At 65.3% G+C, this 10,945-nt stretch overlaps 1 protein-coding gene across 5 annotated transcripts in view; it reads right to left on the bottom strand.

Annotated features, from left to right (window-relative positions):
• The window catches only part of Plcxd1 (phosphatidylinositol specific phospholipase C X domain containing 1), a 12,929-nt gene extending 9,003 nt beyond the window's left edge, over positions 1-3,926 (bottom strand). Inside the window, exons 1-2 of one of the 5 annotated variants that reach the window (XM_047538281.1) lie at positions 3,651-3,925; positions 2,773-2,841 (exon numbers count right to left, since the gene is read on the bottom strand). The gene's annotated coding sequence lies outside the window, so the exon portion shown is untranslated. Of the gene's footprint in view, positions 1-2,772; positions 2,943-3,049; positions 3,308-3,334; positions 3,622-3,650 lie in introns of those variants that run through there. The other 4 variants (XM_047538279.1, XM_047538280.1, XM_047538283.1 and 1 more) reach the window with 4 other exon arrangements.
• Positions 3,927-10,945: the final 7,019 nt, after the last annotated feature.

Here is a 10,945-nt window from a genome sequence, read left to right as displayed (position 1 = left end):
GTCCCCAGACCCTCAACACCAGGTCCTGACACAGGGGACTCTCTTGTCCCCACATCCTCCACACCAGTTCCTGACACAGGGGACTCTCTTGTCCCCAGACCCTCCACACCAGGTCCTAACACGGGACTGTCTTGTCCCCAGACCCTCCACACCAGGTCCTGACAGGGGACTCTCTTGTCCCCAGACCCTCCACACCGTGTCCTGACACAGGCGACTCTCTTGTCCCCAGACCCTCCACACCAGGTCCTGACACAGGCGACTCTCTTGTCCCCAGTCCCTCAACACCAGGTCCTAACACGGGACTGTCTTGTCCCCAGAACCTCCACACCAGGTCCTGACACAGGGGACTGTCTTGTCCCCAGAACCTCCACACCAGGTCCTGACACAGGGGACTGTCTTGTCCCCAGAACCTCCACACCAGGTCCTGACACAGGGGACTGTCTTGTCCCCAGACCCTCCACATCAGTTCCTGACACAGGGGACTCTCTTGTCCCCAGACCCTCCACACCAGGTCCTAACACGGGACTGTCTTCTCCCCAGACCCTCCACACCAGGTCCTGACAGGGGACTCTCTTGTCCCCAGACCCTCCACACCAGGTCCTGACACAGGCGACTCTCTTGTCCCCAGACCCTCCACACCAGGTCCTGACACAGGGGACTCTCTTGTCCCCAGTCCCTCAACACCAGGTCGTAACACGGGACTGTCTTGTCCCCAGACCCTCCACACCAGGTCCTGACACAGGGGACTGTCTTGTCCCCAGAACCTCCACACCAGGTCCTGACACAGGGGACTGTCTTGTCCCCAGACCCTCCACACCAGGTCCTGACACAGGGGACTCTCTTGTCCCCAGATCCTCCACACCAGGTCCTCACACAGGGGACTCTCTTGTCCCCAGACCCTCCACACCAGGTCCTGACACAGGGACTGTCTTGTCCCCAGACCCTCCACACCAGGTCCTGACACAGGGGACTCTCTTGTCCCCAGACCCTCCACACAGGGTCCTGACACAGGGGAGTGTCTTGTCCCCAGAACCTCCACACCAGGTCCTGACACAGGGGACTGTCTTGTCCCCAGACCCTCCACACCAGGTCCTGACACAGGGGACTCTCTTGTCCCCAGATCCTCCACACCAGGTCCTCACACAGGGGACTCTCTTGTCCCCAGACCCTCCACACCAGGTCCTGACAAGGGGACTGTCTTGTCCCCAGACCCTCCACACCAGGTCCTGACACAGGGACTGTCTTGTCCCCAGACCCTCCACACCAGGTCCTGACACAGGGGACTGTCTTGTCCCCAGACTCTCCACACCAGGTCCTGACACAGGACTGTCTTGTCCCCAGACTCTCCACACCAGGTCCTGACACAGGGGACTCTCTTGTCCCAGACCCTCCACACCAGGTCCTGACACAGGGGACTCTCTTGTCCCCAGACCCTCCACACCAGGTCCTGACACAGGGGACTCTCTTGTCCCCAGACCCTCAACACCAGGTCCTGACACGGGGGACTGTCTTGTCCCCAGACCCTCCACACCAGGTCCTGACACGGGGGACTCTCTTGTCCCCAGACCCTCAACACCAGGTCCTGACACGGGGGACTCTCTTGTCCCCAGACCCTCAACACCAGGTCCTGACACGGGGGACTCTCTTGTCCCCAGACCCTCCACACCAGGTCCTGACACAGGGGACTCTCTTGTCCCCAGACCCTCCACACCAGGTCCTGACACAGGGGACTCTCTTGTCCCCAGACCCTCCACACAGGGTCCTGACACAGGGGACTCTCTTGTCCCAGACCCTCCACACCAGGTCCTGACACAGGGGACTCTCTTGTTCCCAGACCCTCCACACCAGGTCCTGACACAGGGGACTCTCTTGTCCCAGACTCTCCACACCAGGTCCTGACACAGGGGACTCTCTTGTCCCCAGACCCTCCACACCAGGTCCTGACACAGGGGACTCTCTTGTCCCAGACTCTCCACACCAGGTCCTGACACAGGGGACTCTCTTGTCCCCAGACTCTCCACACCAGGTCCTGACACAGGGGACTCTCTTGTCCCAGACTCTCCACACCAGGTCCTGACACAGGGGACTCTCTTGTCCCCAGACCCTCCACACCAGGTCCTGACACAGGGGACTCTCTTGTCCCAGACTCTCCACACCAGGTCCTGACACAGGGGACTCTCTTGTCCCCACATCCTCCACACCAGGTCCTGACACGGGGGACTCTCTTGTCCCCAGACTCTCCACACCGGGTCCTGACACAGGGGACTCTCTTGTCCCCAGACCCTCCACACCAGGACCTGACACAGGGGACTCTCTTGTCCCCAGACCCTCCACACCAGGTCCTGACACAGGGGACTCTCTTGTCCCAGACTCTCCACACCAGGTCCTGACACAGGGGACTCTCTTGTCCCCAGACCCTCCACACCAGGTCCTGACACAGGGGACTCTCTTGTCCCAGACTCTCCACACCAGGTCCTGACACAGGGGACTCTCTTGTCCCCAGACCCTCCACACCAGGTCCTGACACAGGGACTGTCTTGTCCCCAGACCCTCCACACCAGGTCCTGACACAGGGACTCTCTTGTCCCCACATCCTCCACACCGGGTCCTGACACGGGGGACTGTCCCCACCGGCCTGGACACCTGGACCTCAGCCTCACCCTAGCAGGTCCTACACCCCTAACGTCCCCTGCTCCCGTCATGTACAAGGCTTGGGTCAGACAGGGAGGCCCACAGTTCCCCGCACCCTCCAGTCCATCCCTGGCCACACACCTGCTGGACCAGCGATCCCGCACACCTGCTCCTCAGATCTCTCCTGTCCTCACAGCCCAGAGGCCATGGCTGGGAAGGAGAGGAAGTTGTAACCGTCCACCCCGTGGCGGGTGAGCGATGCAGACGAACGACCCAGGTGGACTGCGGGGCAGGCGCGGCCAGGGCGGGTGCTGCGTGACCGGCGGTGGACAGTCAACGCATAGCCTTCCGGTGAATGAAGGCCTGGCGTGCGAATCCGCGAGTTCCTCCTGCGCACCTGCCGCCCGGCCCTGCTCACCTGGCCGCCCTGCCCTGCCCTTCCCGCCCCTGCAGAGCGCAGAGCGCGATCCGCCGGCCTCCGGGAGGGGGCGCCGGCCGCAGCTGCTTCTGCCGTTTTCCTGGCACTGGGAACCTCCGCCACGGGCCTCCCGCGCCCAGGCTGTCCTGGGGTCGGCCTTGGAGGCCGCCAGCCGACCGGCCCCGGAAGCCCGGACCCTGAGACCCTGGCGGCCTGAGCGACAGGATGGGGTCCCGAGCCCCTCCGTTCGGACTCCCCACCCGCAGGGACGAGCCCGGCCCCTACCTCGGCCCGCGGAGTTCCCGGCGGCGCGCGGCCTCTGCACTCCTGAGCGCACTGGGCCGCCTGTGATTGGAGGCCCGCAGGCCTCCGGGAGGAGGGAGGCGCGGCCTCCGGAGCGGACCTGTCGCAGACCCCGCCCCCAGCTCTGGAGGCGGCGGGTCGGGCCGGGCTCCGCGGGGCGGGCAGGAGCCGGGGTCGGCGCCCGCGCGGGACTGCGGGGCAGCAGGCCCCCAAGGGGTCACCGAGGATGCTGGACAGCCGGTGGGCAGGGGACCCCCCGGGGACGCGCACCGCCCGCAGCCCTGCGGCTGCTGCTCACCGGGTCACCCAGGAGCCCCGCCACTCAAACGGGCGCTTGAGCTCCGCTGGATTGCGACATCCGGGCCGCGGCCGGCGGCGTTTGATCGCTGAGCACCTGGTCAGCAAAGGGACGGAGCGTTCCCGGGAGCGTCGTCCTTCCCTGAAGTGAGGGCCTCTCACCGCGAGTGGCCCTCGTCCTGGCTCCAGCCCGCCGGCGGCCCCTCGCAGGGGGAAGGGATCCTCCCAGCACCGTCCCCACCCTGGACCCACTTCCTCCCGGCCTGGGTGACCAGGGGCCCAGGCCAGGGGTGCAGCTGCCAACCCTGCCCTCTTGCCCCCTCGGGCTGACCACTCAACCCAGGTCAGACCGCAGACCACTCCTGAGCCCGGGAACAAATCCCTGCTGTCGCAATCGGCTTGGCCCAGCTGCCCGAGTGCCCCCGGCTCACCCAGGGCCACCTCCACCTGCCCAGAGCCACCTCCACCTGCCCAGAGCCAGGCGCCACCCACAGCCCTGGCCAGCTCTCAGGAATGTGCCCCTTTAAAGTGTGACTGGGGGAGGGGGTTAGGGATTGACCCCAGGGGCACTGACCATCTCTTTACTTCGAGGAAAGGGTCTCACTAAGTTGCTTAGGCACTTGCTAAGTTGAGGCTGGCCTCCAACTCGTGATCCTCCTGTCTCAGCCTCCCCAGCCATAGGCATTACAGGCGGGCACCGCCATGCCTGATTTATTTTCAGTTGACAGAAGGGGTCTTTTTCACGGAGATCCTGCGTCTGCCTCCCCCCTGGGCTTGGTGATTTCTCAGGTGATGACCACAACCTTCCAGAGTACTGCTATTAGCTAGAGCAGCCCTGTCCCCCGGGGGTCTCTGGATCTGTGGGTGCCTTGTGGGGGGCTCTGTCCACTGGCTGTGTGTCCAGGTCCCTCCCATTCAGTGTGCCTCAGTCCAAGCAGAGTGGGCAAGGTCACTTCTGAGGAGCAAATCAAGCCCCGGCCCCCGGTGGACGGCCCAGTGCAGCAGAGCCCAGCGAAGATGAGCCCTTGAGAGTGGCCAACCAGCCCTGCCCATGGCCCTGGTCACCTACAGGCAGCCGCAGTGGACACCACCCTGTCCATGGCCCTGGTCACCTACAGGCAGCCGCAGTGGATACCACCCTGTCCCTGGCCAGGTCACCTACAGGCTGCCGCAGTGGACACCACCCTGCCCCTGGCCAGGTCACCTACAGGCTGCCGCAGTGGACACCACCCTGCCCCTGGCCCTGGTCACCTACAGCAGCCGCAGTGGACACCACCCTGCCCCTGGCCCTGGTCACCTACAGGCAGCCGCAGTGGACACCACCCTGTCCCTGGCCCAGGTCACCTACAGGCAGCGACAGTGGACACCACCCTGTCCCTGGCCAGGTCACCTACAGGCTGCCGCAGTGGACACCACCCTGCCCCTGGCCCTGGTCACCTACAGGCAGCCAAGTGGACACCACCCTGTCCCTGGCCCAGGTCACCTACAGGCAGCCAAGTGGACACCACCCTGCCCCTGGCCCTGGTCACCTACAGGCAGCCAAGTGGACACCACCCTGCCCCTGGCCCTGGTCACCTACAGGCAGCCAAGTGGACACCACCCTATCCATGGTCCTGGTCACCTACAGGCAGCCACAGTGGACACCACCCTATCCATGGCCCTGGTCACCTACAGGCAGCCAAGTGGACACCACCCTGCCCCTGGCCCTGGTCACCTACAGGCAGCCGCAGTGGACACCACCCTGCCCCTGGCCCTGGTCATCTACAGGCAGCCGCAGTGGACACCACCCTGCCCCTGGCCCTGGTCACCTACAGGCAGCCGCAGTGGACACCATGCCCCTGGGCCCTGGTCACCTACAGGCAGCTGCAGTGGACACCACCCTGCCCATGAGCCAGGTCACCCGCAGGCGGCCACGTTCAGAGGGCTGAGCGCTGCTTTCGGGGCTGCTGGACCTGCTGCTGGAGGCCAGTCCAGTGCCCAGGCTCGGGAGTGGGAGGAGCAGCACAGGGACCGTCCCTGCGGCCAGGCGGGGACGGGGCCTGTGGCCACACTGGCCTCAGCTGCGGAGGTCCCTGTGCGGGGCCCTTGCCGAGGTCCTCTGTGCCGTCCCTGCTCTGCCCGGGATGGGCCGAGGGCGACCCTGTGTCCTGAGAGGAGGGACGGGGACGGGCGGTCAGGTGCAGCCGGAGAGGACGGGGCAGACACGGCCGCTGGCCCTTCTCTCTCTGTTGCCACTTGAAACGATCACGCTGGCCTCGACCTTCTGCTCTTGTTGGGGACACGGGGTCACCAGCAGTAGCCGGTCACCCCTGAACTCACGACGACACGCAGGAAATGCGGTCACCGGGTGCGTCCCAGGCAGAAGGGACCACGGTCCTCCCTTCTCAAACAAGATCCGGGGAGCAGGCTGGTGTCCAGGGCCGTGTCCAGGGCCGCGGGGCGGACACGGGCTCCCTGCTTGCTTCCGGCCGAGGCGCTGGACCTTTAAAGGCCGTCGCGACCAGAGGAGCAGGGACGCTTGCGCCCAGTGGGTGCGTGAGCCTCTCCCCGGGGCCCTTGTCGAGCACGAAGTGGACCTCGGCACAGACCAGGCGAGGACGGGACACTACCCTGACACCCACAGCCCACCGAGGACACCTGCCCCTCCACGGGGCCCACTGTGGGCTCCACTCTGGTCCAGTGCGGATACTGTGTGACACGAGCCAGTGGTCACCCAGAAAGGGCCACCACCTTCCCTGGTGTGGCGAAGGTCAGTGGTCACCCAGGCCTGACCATCATCTACCCTGGGTGTGGTGAGGATCCTTGGTCACCAAGGCCTGGATCACCCCTTGTCCCTGCCCTGTGTGACATGTGACCATGGTCACCAAGGCCTGGATCACCCCTTGTCCCTGTCCTGTGTGACATGTGATGTGTCACCAAGGCTTGGATCACCCCTTGTCCCTGCCCTGTGTGACATGTGACGTGTCACCAAGGCCTGGATCACCCCTTGTCCCTGCCCTGTGTGACATGTGACGTGTCACCAAGGCCTGGATCATCCCTTGTCCCTGCCCTGTGTGACATGTGACCATGGTCACCAAGGCCTGGATCACCCCTTGTCCCTGTCCTGTGTGACATGGGACCATGGTCACCAAGGCCTGGATCACCCCTTGTCCCTGCCCTGTGTGACATGTGACGTGTCACCAAGGCCTGGATCACCCCTTGTCCCTGTCCTGTGTGACATGAGACCATGGTCACCAAGGCCTGGATCACCCCTTGTCCCTGCCCTGTGTGACATGTGACCATGGTCACCAAGGCCTGGATCATCCCTTGTCCCTGCCCTGTGTGACATGTGACCATGGTCACCAAGGCCTGGATCACCCCTTGTCCCTGTCCTGTGTGACATGGGACCATGGTCACCAAGGCCTGGATCACCCCTTGTCCCTGCCCTGTGTGACATGTGACGTGTCACCAAGGCCTGGATCACCCCTTGTCCCTGTCCTGTGTGACATGAGACCATGGTCACCAAGGCCTGGATCATCCCTTGTCCCTGTCCTGTGTGACATGGGACCATGGTCACCAAGGCCTGGATCACCCCTTGTCCCTGCCCTGTGTGACATGTGACCATGGTCACCAAGGCCTGGATCACCCCTTGTCCCTGCCCTGTGTGACATGTGACCATGGTCACCAAGGCCTGGATCATCCCTTGTCCCTGTCCTGTGTGACATGGGACCATGGTCACCAAGGCCTGGATCACCCCTTGTCCCTGCCCTGTGTGACATGTGACGTGTCACCAAGGCCTGGATCACCCCTTGTCCCTGCCCTGTGTGACATGTGACGTGTCACCAAGGCCTGGATCATCCCTTGTCCCTGCCCTGTGTGACATGTGACGTGTCACCAAGGCCTGGATCACCCCTTGTCCCTGCCCTGTGTGACATGTGACATGTCACCAAGGCCTGGATCACCCCTTGTCCCTGCCCTGTGTGACATGGGACCATGGTCACCAAGGCCTGGATCACCCCTTGTCCCTGCCCTGTGTGACATGTGACCATGGTCACCAAGGCCTGGATCACCCCTTGTCCCTGCCCTGTGTGACATGTGATGTGTCACCAAGGCCTGGATCATCCCTTGTCCCTGCCCTGTGTGACATGTGATGTGTCACCAAGGCCTGGATCATCCCTTGTCCCTGTCCTGGGAGTGACATGTGACCATGGTCACCAAGGCCTGGATCACCCCTTGTCCCTGCCCTGTGTGACATGTGATGTGTCACCAAGGCCTGGATCATCCCTTGTCCCTGCCCTGTGTGACATGTGATGTGTCACCAAGGCCTGGATCATCCCTTGTCCCTGTCCTGGGAGTGACATGTGACCATGGTCACCAAGGCCTGGATCATCCCTTGTCCCTGTCCTGGGAGTGACATGGGACGTGTCCCCAAGGCCTGCACCAGCCACCCTGGATCTTCCTGCTCTGGCACGCTGTGTGGCTGGTCACCTGGGCTGGCCAGTGGGCTGCCCCTGCCCTGCCTGGCCGGTGCACCTCACATGTGCCCGGGGCCTCCTGGACACTGACCTGTGTCGCAAGCTCAGGAGTTTGGAGATTGCTGACCAAGGCCAGGGGAGTGGCCCCTGGACCTCCCGCAGCGGAGCTCCGCGATCCGGGAGGACCCTGTGCCGCCCTCCACCCCTCCCGGGCAGCCGTGGGCAGCGCCACCCTGGAGGCCAGGCAATCTCAGCAGAGGCTGGGCACCTAACCCAGGCGACAGCCACCCGAGGGGGGTCCCAGGACCCTCCACAGCCCCTGAGACCCCAGGACCCTCCACAGCCCCTGAGACCCCAGGACCCTCCACAGCACCCGTGACCCCAGGACCCTCCACAGCCCCTGAGACCCCAGGACCCTCCATAGCCCCTGAGACCCCAAGACCCTCCACAGCCCCTGAGACCCCAGGACCCTCCACAGCACCCGTGACCCCAGGACCCTCCACAGCCCCTGAGACCCCAGGACCCTCCATAGCCCCTGAGACCCCAAGACCCTCCACAGCCCCTGAGACCCCAGGACCCTCCACAGCACCCGTGACCCCAGGACCCTCCACAGCCCCTGAGACCCCAGGACCCTCCACAGCACCCGTGACCCCAAGACCCTCCACAGCCCCTGAGACCCCAGGACCCTCCACAGCCCCTGAGACCCCAGGACCCTCCACAGCACCCGTGACCCCAAGACCCTCCACAGCCCCTGAGACCCCAGGACCCTCCAAGCCCCTGAGACCCCAAGACCCTCCACAGCCCCTGAGACCCCAGGACCCTCCACAGCCCCTGAGACCCCAGGACCCTCCAAGCCCCTGAGACCCCAGGACCCTCCACAGCCCCTGAGACCCCAGGACCCTCCACAGCCCCTGAGACCCCAGGACCCTCCACAGCCCCTGAGACCCCAGGACCCTCCACAGCACCCGTGACCCCAGGACCCTCCACAGCCCCTGAGACCCCAGGACCCTCCACAGCACCCGTGACCCCAAGACCCTCCACAGCCCCTGAGACCCCAGGACCCTCCAAGCCCCTGAGACCCCAAGACCCTCCACAGCCCCTGAGACCCCAGGACCCTCCACAGCCCCTGAGACCCCAGGACCCTCCAAGCCCCTGAGACCCCAGGACCCTCCACAGCCCCTGAGACCCCAGGACCCTCCACAGCCCCTGAGACCCCAGGACCCTCCTCAGCCCCTGAGACCCCAGGACCCTCCACAGCCCCTGAGACCCCAGGACCCTCCACAGCCCCTGAGACCCCAGGACCCTCCACAGCCCCTGAGACCCCAGGACCCTCCACAGCCCTGAGACCCCAGGACCCTCCACAGCCCTGTTAATTTCATCTTGCGACAGGCTCACTAGGTTGCTGAGGCTGGCCTTCAACTTGCAATCCTCTGGCCTTGGCCTCCTCGTGTGCCCAGCACCAGGGCGTCCACCTCTGGACCTGCTCTGCCTCTCTGGTCCCTGCTTCTCTCCCGCCGTCGTCTGGGTAGGTCTTGGCTCTCCTTGCCCGTGGGCGGGTCGGCCTCCTGGACGTTCCGGCCTCTTCCAGGACCCCTCTTGCTTTCCGCGCGCTGTGCAGCCTCACGCCCGCTCTGCACACAGTGCTGGCCTGCTTCCCACGGAGGCGTCTGCACGAGGCCCACAGCTGCATCATGGGGCCCTGGGCAGCGCAGCGACGGGATGGTACCTTGTCCCTGAGGGCTCTCGAGAAGGCCACGCGGTGACCCAGATGCTCCCACGGGTCTCCCCCTGTCAGCTGACCCCTCCTCCGTCCAGGGTGCCCAGCCCGGTCACTGCACACCTGGGCTGGCCCTCCACATCGCAGGTCGCGTGTCCCTCCCAGGGTGTCCGTGCCTTGGCCTCCCCAGGCCGGGAGACCCAGGGGCGTCTGCGGGAGGCAGGACGATTGGCAGCTGGTGCCGAGGGTCCCCAGAGGGGACAGCAGGGCTGCAGGCTGCGGGCGGATGGGTGGGGACCTTGCAGGATGTCACGAGGCGCCTGGGACCCTCCTGGGTCCCCCTCGGACCCCTTCATCACTCACACGCACCTCAGACCCCGATTCTGCAGGGGGCTCTCAGGGAGCCCGCGTCCAGCTGGGCAGCTCCCTGTGCCCAGCTGTGCGACTGGCCTCTTGGGTCTCACGCAGGAGCAGGAGAGGCCTGGGCTCTGGGGCTTCATGGGTTGAGGGGCCGGGCTGCTCAACCTCAGGCTGCTGCAGCCAGGTCAAGGGTCAGGGCCAGGGTCAGGGTCAGGGTCAGGTCCAGGGTCAGGGTCAGGGGCAGGGGCAGGGTCAGGGTCAGGGCCAGGGCCAGGGTCAGGGTCAGGGTCAGGTCAGGTCCAGGGTCAGGGTCAGGGCCAGGGCCAGGGTCAGGGTCAGGGCCAGGGCCAGGGTCAGGCTCAGGGTCAGGGTCAGGGTCAGGGCCAGGGTCAGGTCAGGTCCAGGGTCAGGGTCAGGGGCAGGGGCAGGGCCAGTGTCAGGGTCAGGGCCAGGGTCAGGCTCAGGGTAAGGGCCAGGGTCAGGGCCAGGGCCAGGGCCAGGGTGAGGGCCAGAGCCAGGGTCAGGCTCAGGCTCAGGGTCAGGGTCAGGGTCAGTGCAAGGGTCAGGTTCAGGCTCAGGCTCAGGGCCAGGGTCAGGGTCAGGGCCAGGGTCAGGGTCAGGGCCAGGGTCAGGTCAGGTCCATGGTCAGGGTCAGGGCCAGGGGTCAGGGCCAGGGTCAGGGTCAGGGTCAGGGGCGCAGTGTGAACTGAGCTCACTCAGGCGCCCCCAGAAGGGCCAGATGCAGGGTGAACGAGTGGTGGGAGG

The sequence above is a fragment of the Sciurus carolinensis genome, unplaced genomic scaffold (assembly GCF_902686445.1).
Source record: "Sciurus carolinensis unplaced genomic scaffold, mSciCar1.2, whole genome shotgun sequence".
NCBI classification, from domain to species: domain Eukaryota; kingdom Metazoa; phylum Chordata; class Mammalia; order Rodentia; family Sciuridae; genus Sciurus; species Sciurus carolinensis.
Note: the sequence above shows the minus strand (reverse complement) of the source record. Positions and strands in the feature narration are given on the sequence as shown.